This window comes from Hibiscus syriacus, unplaced genomic scaffold (assembly GCF_006381635.1).
Source record: "Hibiscus syriacus cultivar Baekdansim isolate YM2019G1 unplaced genomic scaffold, ASM638163v2 tig00117017_pilon, whole genome shotgun sequence".
In the NCBI taxonomy this organism is placed as follows: domain Eukaryota; kingdom Viridiplantae; phylum Streptophyta; class Magnoliopsida; order Malvales; family Malvaceae; genus Hibiscus; species Hibiscus syriacus.
Genome location: NW_024063526.1, coordinates 300,122 through 309,910, shown reverse-complemented (window position 1 = coordinate 309,910; position 9,789 = coordinate 300,122). Strand labels below are relative to the sequence as shown.

At 32.0% G+C, this 9,789-nt stretch overlaps 1 pseudogene; it reads left to right on the top strand.

Moving 5' to 3' along the window:
• Positions 1-2,248: 2,248 nt before the first annotated feature.
• LOC120195738 lies at positions 2,249-3,759 on the top strand (annotated as a pseudogene).
• Positions 3,760-9,789: the final 6,030 nt, after the last annotated feature.

The following is a 9,789-nucleotide window of genomic DNA, read 5'->3' as shown; positions in this document are numbered from 1 at the left end:
TTGACAACACCCCCTTTAGTTGTCATAAAATGTTGTCTCCGATATGTTCTCACATCAAAGAGGATGTTATAAAAACCAATAATCAATCATTGTCTATAAACTCCCGTACCCTAAAACTTTAGTCCCCGTCTTTTATCTTCTAAAGCTTGATGTTTTTTTTTTAAATATGGTCATTTTCTCTTCTTTTTTGTAGATATTATTTTTCCTGAAAATCTAAAAGAATAACTTCAAAGTTTTACATGAACATTATTTTCTTTGTCAAATGAAGAACAAAGAGACCTTAAAAACAATTTCAGAAAAACCTATTGTTGACAAGGTTCTTCCAAGTGATGAACAAGATGAGCAAATTCAAACTACATCTTCTGCAGGATGGGAACACAGAACTGGAATCATAAGTCAGAAGATAAAATGTGCAAAACAAAGAAAAGAGTACTACATACCCAAAAAATTCATATTAAATTCCATGTGGAGCTCCTTCCCTTATTAAAAAAAAAAGGATAAACTGATAATTTAATTATTGTTTTTTCATTTTAATCATTAATTTTTTTAAAATAAATTCAATCAGACAACTTAACTATTTAAGTGTGTCAATCAAATCACCTATAGTTAATACTTTATTGGAAGAGGATGCGACATTTAAAATTTTGTATAATTATACTAGTGGTCCCTATTACATACATATTCTATCAATTTGATCATAATTTTAATAAATTAAAATAAATTTAACACTTGAATCAGATGATGTCATGTGCCACTAGTGACAAGTGTCATGACATGTAAGGGAATCGAACCAGGGACGTTGAGATGTCATAACACCTCACCAGTGACACATGACACCATTTGATTCAATGGTTAAATTTATTTTAATTTATTAAAATTAGGACCAAGTTGATAGAATATGCAAGTAATACAGACCATATATGTAATTATACCAAAATTGTTAACTGCCATTAGGGATGCTCAAAAATACCCGACTTGGTTAAAAGATAGTGGGTATTTATTTTGAAAATACCTGATTTTTCAGGTCGAGTACCCAACCCACTAATTTTTTGGGTTTCTGAGTTGGGCCCGGCTCACAAAATCTTACTTAACCGAGTATCTACCGATCCGGTTTATTATATATATATAAATAATATATATATATATATATATATCTATATATATTATATATAAATAATATATATATATATATAAATAATATATATATTATATAAATAATATATATATATATATATATATATAAATAATATCATATATATATATATTATTTTTGTTTTATATTAAATTTTATTTATAATTCTCATATTATTTCACTCTAAAATTCAAAATTCCTAATTTCTTAAATTTTACCACCATAACATTTTAAGAATTTCTTAAATTATTTCACATTAACATTCTAAATTATTTATTTTAACTTCGAATTATTTGAAATTTATTTATATTTATATTTTCATTTTTAATGAATTTTCTTTTAATTATGTAATTTCATTTTTTAAACTTTATGTGAGAATTATATATTGTATACCTTTAAATTTTTAAATTCTAGAATTTCTATATAATATTTTTAAAATTAATATAATTTAAAAAATAAAAAAATTATGAACCGGATACCCATGACCCGAAAATAGGTGTACCCGGGTTCTATGAGTATCCAACTTACGGGTACCCGAATGTAATAGACTGGGACACGGGCCGACATTTTAGTACCCAAAAATTATGGATACCCAATAATTTGATTACCCAAAATAAAGGTACCGGTTTTGAACACCCCTAACTGCCACACCACATTCTTCGTTAAATATAAATGGTAGGTTGTTTGATTGGAACACTTAAATAATTAAGTGGTTTGATTGAAAAATTTCAAAATTGATGATCAAAATAAAAATAGAGCAATAATTAAGTGATCATAAAAATATTTTACCGTAAAAACAAAATCCACCATGATTTCGCCGAGTTGAGCTGTGTAATCAATCATGAATATGGAACAAAACATTACAAAAAACAGATTACCTTGAACAACAAGTTCTTACATTGGTGGACCTTTCTCTTAATGTCCCCCATGCTCATCAAGATTAAAGTGTACACTTTTGCTTTCCCATTCAATGAAAATGATGGTTTATGATAATTCTTAATCAAGCCAGATCCCCAAAACTTAAGCTTCCAGAAAAATTTCACTTTACTGTCCAAATATATATATATATATATATAGGCAATGAATGAAATTATCTTAAAACTCTTGAAAGGTCCTTTAGCTTTCGCCCAAGGAACTTAATGGAGGGCTACTGGAAACTGTTTTATGCATTTGGGATGCTGTGTTTCGGATTTGCGGAACAATGGGGAACTGTGGAAAGCAATGGTGATTCATATTCATGTGGGTTTCCAGCAATATACAACTTTGGAGACTCGAATTCGGACACGGGTGGAATATCTGCAGCAATATATGAGATTCTTTCACCAAATGGGGAAACCTTCTTTGGACATCCTGCTGGCAGAGCCTGTGATGGTCGCCTCATCATAGACTTCACAGGCAAGTTTACATAATCTCTTCTTCAGCCTATGTTTATATCGACTTTCGAGTCATCATGTATGATTCGATTTAGGATTCTGTTGCTTTTTTTGCAGCTGAGGATCTGAAGTTACCATATCTTAGTGCATACTTGGACTCGGTTGGAACAAATTTCAGGCATGGCGCTAATTTCGCAACCGGGGGTTCATCTATCAGACCACCTGGTTATAGTCCATTCAATCTTGGGGTTCAGATTTCACAGTTCATTCAATTTAAAGCTCGCACTACTGCTCTCTACAATCAACTAAGCCTCGATAGTAAGTATTTGCTGATTTCCTCTATGTATTTTATTCATATCCGATACTCACACCGATATCGAATATTGTTTCTCTAAGGGAGAATTCCTTTAACTATTAGCAATCTACCAAGGCCTGCAGAATTCTCACAGGCTTTGTACACATTTGATATTGGACAAAATGATCTTGCTCATGGTTTCCAATACACGACAATAAAACAAGTTCTAGCATCAATCCCCGACATCATAGGCCACTTGTCCCAAGCTATTCATGTAAGAAACATTAATTTCTTGAGCAGAAAGAATCTGTAACATTTTGGTTGAACTTATTAATACTGTCATTTTTTCCTGGTTTTCAGACATTATACAATGAAGGGGCAAGGTTCTTTTGGGTTCATAATACAGGTCCCATCGGTTGCTTGCCGGTTTCGGTTTCATACGAAAAAATGAAGCCTTGGAATTTAGATAAGAATGGATGTGTGAAGCTTCAAAATGAAGTGGCTATGGAGTTTAACAGGCAGCTTAAGGACAAGATTTACCAGTTAAGGGAACAACACCCTTTCGCTAGATTCACATATGTCGATGTGTATTCGGCTAAATACACGCTCATTAGCGATGCAATGAATCTAGGTAAATATGTTCGAGAATATGTCGGTATTACAGGCATTGGAAGTGGACATTTAACAGTCAGTTTCTGGTCTTATGGTGCAGGTTTCGTGGAAGCAGTTCAATTTTGTTGCGGGAATTGTTGGAAAAATGGTAGGATCAATGGAACAGGTTATGTGAATCCATGCAATCATCCATCAAAGCACATTAGCTGGGATGGTATACATTACAGTGAGGCAGCCAATAGGTGGGTTGCAGACCGAATTCTCAATGGCTCCTCTCCGATCCACCTGTTTCGGTTCAAAGCGCTTGCAATCATCAAAAAGCCATGCGATGATCATAAAGAAAAAATAGCAATCATAGCATCTTATTCATCATAAGAAAGATTTTAGTCTATATCTTGAGACACAAGCTTGTCGATTTATTGTCTGAGAAGAAACATATATTCCAACAATTTTGTTTAATGTTTGAAGCATTTGGATAGTAAAGTGATTATGATACTCGATGTTATTTAAACTTGTCTTGAAGATCATAAATAATAATAGAAGTTTGCAGTCAATTCTGTCATCTTTTAGGACCATTTTGGAAACATAAGTATACCTGATTGTGTTGATATTTTTAGGGTAAATTACATATGTAGTCACCTAACTATCATTTTGGTTCTATCTTAGTCACTAAATTATTTTTTTTCAAAATCATCACTAACATTATGTTTTGGTTTCATTTTGGTAATCCGACATTAGGGATGACAACTTAATCCGAATCCGACGGGTTCCGACCCAACCCGATAGGATTGGATATTTTTTAAAAAAAAATCGGGCTCAGGTTGGGTTGGGTTGGGTCGGACTTTTTAAGGGGTGAGGTCGGGTTGGGTTCCGGTGAAGGTTGAAAAAAACTCCGACCCGACCCAACCCGAGGATAATAATGTAATTTTCATAAAAACTTATGATATTTTAATTAAATCTTTAATTTATACTGGGGTAGGTTGGGTCGGATTTATATTCTAAAAAATCGGGTCGAATCGGAGTCAAATGAAAGATATACATTTTTTGGGTCGGGTCGGGTTGGGTTTGGATGGAGGGTACCTATTCTCGGGTCAGGTCAGGTTGACCAAAAACCCGACCTTAATTCGACTCATTGTCATCCCTATTCGTCGTTAAAAAAAATTAACAAAATTACTGACGTGACATTTTTATTTTTCAATGATAACATGACATTAGCTTATGGTGACATATCTGCATCACCGTTAATTTTTTTAATAGAAGATGATCAAAATGAAACCAAAACGTATCCTTAGTGATGATTTTAAAAGAATTATTGGATGGCTAAAACAAAATCAAAATGATATTTAGGTGAGTAAATACGTAGTTTATCAATATTTTTATACCATGTTGTAACATGTCTTGAAAGACGGCAAAGCTAAAATTCGTGATAAAATGCATGCCGCCATTGCTTTCTTTACAAACTGTTGGGTCATATTCCACATACAGGACAACAGGCTGTCGACATTCCTTGTAAAGAATCAATATTTGGCCTAAACAGTCCCCCTGAAGAAACCATTGCTTCGATGGAACCTATAAGTTGCTCAATTTTAGGATTATCCATGTGAGATTCAATGCAGAGCTGTCAGCAAATTGCATTTTGTTCAATGGATATTTTTTTTGATCCAGCAGTTTTAATTTGAGGAGATGTGGTCATTTTGTCGTCAGATTGTGATGTTTTTTCATATAATACGTGACTCCTATTTGAGCATCAATGCCTGCAATTGTGGTTTGTTTCCCTGGGGCTTCACTAAAAATGCTTAAAGCCTTCGTTAAGTAGTTTGAGTGCCTGATCCAATTCATTCATAGACCGGCAGATGGAAGCAATGTCAATGAGGCCACTAGCGATCTCTTCAAAGGTAAATCCGGGATTTGGCATTTTCGCAACAAGTTCTGGAATTCCTTAACTTACCTACCTATTTGTACAAATCAGCCAACTGAACCAAAATCGAAGCAATGGTTGGATGCTTCTCTCCTTTTGCAGATTTGAACAATGTGAGTGCTTTCTGAAATGCAGAAACTGCATCATCAACCCCAGCTAATGGTAAATATGCATCTTCAATCAGAGCATGAAAGTATATTTTATTAACCATTAATTCAATATTACATAAATAAATCTTAAAAAATAATTAATTTTTGTGAAAATGCATTATTTTTAACATATTGTTAAAAAAACCTTAAATACAACTTTAAAATATTTTATAATAAAGTGAAATTCTAAAATATCAAAATTTAAGAACTTTTTAGCCCATTAAACACTAATTTGGTGTTGTTTTAGAAAGAATTTATTACAATTGAATTCTTGAGATAATAAGGAAAAAATAGAAGATTACATGTTAAATTTTATCAAGGGAAAATAAGTATTTCTAGGTTAATAGATTATTTTTTTTAAAGTATGGGCCCTAAATTTTGGGACCCTATGACATATCACATGTTACTCTTGTCAATAGACGAGTCTGAATAAAACTATGAATAAATATAAAAAATTGAATATGTGTATGATACATAGCTTGATTTTGAATAATAAATAAATGAAAAGAATTGTATATTATTTTATTGTTAGATTGAGATTGAGTAAGACTAAAAATTAAATAATCATTTAAACACTTCCTAATAATATTTATAATTTTGAAAATCCAAAATAATATTTTATCAGAACTTCCAGAAATTACCCGATTACCTACCCGAACTACTAACCTAGATTTTGGGATGTAACAACTCTCTCCCCCTAAAGTTAATTTCGTCCTTAAAATTAACTTAGAGAACAGACGCAAAAATTACAACTACCACCCTTAATCAAATTCATTAACAACTTACTTGGAGTTGTGAATACACCACAATAACACATCAAAAAACCTTTCCTAATCCAAATATTTCTCTTAGGCGAGCTAAACCATAACAACTCTCTAACAAAAGAAAGGCAAACAAAACTCTTTATCACATTCATAGAAGTAATCATACAAACAACCAAAACAATTCCCAACTAACATCGATTCATGACAATATCATAGATACACTCAAAATCAATAGACAATAAACGACAAGTAACAAAACAAATGTACACAACAACCACATATGAACCAAATAACCTCTTGTTTAGTCCACCACTAAAGAATCACTTCTCAAACTTCCTTTCACAACAAAAACCTATAGAAAAAAAATAATCAATTCGAAAACATAATCCACAATACCATAATTCATCCCACAATTATCGACACCCAACCATAACTTTAACTAGCTCAAAAAAACGTATCTTCAACCTCGTAAACCCAAATCAAAACAAACAATGTGCCACTACTAACGCTCGATCCAGAACAACATAACACAAAACTTCTGACCATACAATGCATGAACATAACTTCCTAAGCATCAAATCAAAAGCCAATAAAATTCTTAACACAAACTCAAGCCACCTTCCAACACCTTTACCACAAACTCAAACTAACCACCATTCGATGTGATATAACCCAAACCGAGTTCAAACTTGTACCCAAAGCCTCTCTAAAACATTACCCAAACATCGACATAACATAATTTACGATATGAAACAATAAAAAATGAAATGCCATAAAAATGTAAAATCTCAAAATGTATAACTTAACCCAGACTACCATGATTCCGTTGCGCTACTTTGATAAATCTCATGAACTCCACAATTAAACTTAGTAGAAAACCATGAGTACCTCAGTTCAACCTCACATCCCCAATTCAAAATTACCAACAGACATAAACTATCTCAAAAGTTCAAAACAACACCAACATCGGAACAAAATCACCACCACAACACTTGATAACAATGCAAGAAACTCAACCAATCTGGATTCAACAAATCATACACTTTTAATTGAACTCTCAACTAAACAAAAAATCATGCAACTCTTCCTTTAATCGCAACTTAAAGCAACTATTAACAACACTACCTTTCCTAGAGGTATTCAATTAAACACTCACAACTGTTTAAACAAATCGAAAAATACTTTACCCCATACTACGCACCAAAAACTACACTTGTATAACCTTACTCACCTTACCATCTAATATTAACAAGCAACAAAACCGAATATCAAACAACATCATAGTAACAAAATCTTCTCAATCCAATTCAATAACAACAAACTTCAATTACTTGAACCAAAATTTCCAAGCTACTCTGCATCACATTGGCGCATTCAAACTAAACATTGTCCCTGAAACAAATTCAAAAAAGAAGCGACAATGAAGAAACCCTTAATAATCTAACTAAAACTATCAACAAACTCTAGCTAGTGTAACACCCATAACCCGTATAATTATACCTATACATATTATAGATGTCATTATAAAACCATTTCCACTTCAAAAGTGATTTAAAATTTATTTCCTTTAAAATGGTAAATGATATTATAAAAATATCATATCATATGAATTATGTTTCATTATAACAAATTTAAAACCAAAGTATTTTTTTATGAATAGTGAATAGTGAACAGTGAACAATCTCGTGAACAGTGAACAGTGAACCGATGCACTGCTACAGTACGTGAACAATGTATCGATGCACTAAAATTTTGAACTTAAAATGTATATAGATGCACTGCTACAGTAAATTCTGAAAAATACATATAAAACTCATAAAAATTAACCTTTCATCACTATAAAATTTCCATTTTTTGTTTCCAACTTTATTCAACAAAATAAATTAAACATTATTAATTACATGCCACTATCTAATTCAAAATTCCATCATAGGATGTCTTACTGATATTGAAATATACTCCTCGATGCTTGATGTCACTTTGAACTCTTTATTCCATTACTGGCTTTATATCTACGCGTGAAAATCATCACACGCTAAGTATAAACTTAGTGAGGCAATTAAAACAACAAACAATGTAATACAATTCATGCATGATTTTCAATGTCAAAAACAAATGCCATAAGATCATGTTACCAACATATCCAATATTTTTCCATGATCAAAATAAGATAAAATCTCTTACCATTTATCCCATAAGCTCGTAAGCTTATTTTACCAATATACTTACAATTTAATCCCATAAGCTCGTAAGCTTATTTTACCAATATACTTGCCATTTAATCCCATAAGCTCGTAAGCTTATTTTACCAATATACTTACCATTTTAATCCGATAAGCTCGTAAGCTTATTTTACCAATATACTTACCATTTAATCCCATAAGCTAGTAAGCTTATTTTACCAATATACTTACCATTTAATCCCATAAGCTCGTAAGCTTATTTTACCAATATACTTTCCATTATTCCATAAGCTCGTAAGTTTATTTTCCAGTTTATCATTTATTAACCAATAAACTAATAATTATAGTCCATAGCCCATATAAAACCCTAAGGACCCTGGGTATTCGAGTAAAATACCTGCACCGTAGTGCTAAACCTGCACTAAGCTTACACCATAGTGCTAATCCGGATATGACACATAAGGTCGTGCCCACCACCTACACTAAGCTTACACTATAGTGCTAATCCGGACATAATACATAAGGTCGTATCCACCTTCCCACACTTAGTGCATTTTCACAATATAATGCTATTATAAACCTGCGGCTGTTATACTATATGGCATGCCAACTATACCCTGTCCCTCAATGACTTACTTGGGCATATAGTCTATTTTATTCGATTCATCCATGGCAAAGTATATTATCAATATTTAACATTTGGCAGTTCATACCCGAAAACATTCATGGTAAAATATCACATTTTTCATAATCAATGCATTTTGATTTCATACCCTGGCATTTCAATGTCATGTCAAAGTTATAAAAATGACATATATCATGCTGATATAAACAAGGTCGACTTATCGCAAGTCTTCCTAATGATGTATACAACATCCATGTATAATGTCATGCATGTATTGCACTCACCTTGACACTTTATAATTTCCAAAATATGTGCCTCACTATGTTCCACCATAAACCCTTTTTATACTTGACTTGCTTCAATCGTAAATCAATCATGATCTATATAAATCACAAATTCATAATAATACATATGTTAGTATTGTACTAACATAAACTTATCCCATAACAACTCCCTTTCTACCAAATATTAAACACTTAATAATTCCTTTTAACATTGGAACCAACTTTTCCAATTTACACAAAATGGTCATTCACCATTTTATCACTTAGATTCTTAATACCAAAATTTCAGCATTGAAATTACTATCATTCAAATGCTTTACAAAGGTATAATTACATTTAAGTACCCCAACTATGCAAGTGTTGTACTTAAATCATCAATCTTTTCAAACTTCCAAAATAGTCATTTTTCACATATAACACTCATTTAAATTCCCAATCAAAAATTTCTAACTTA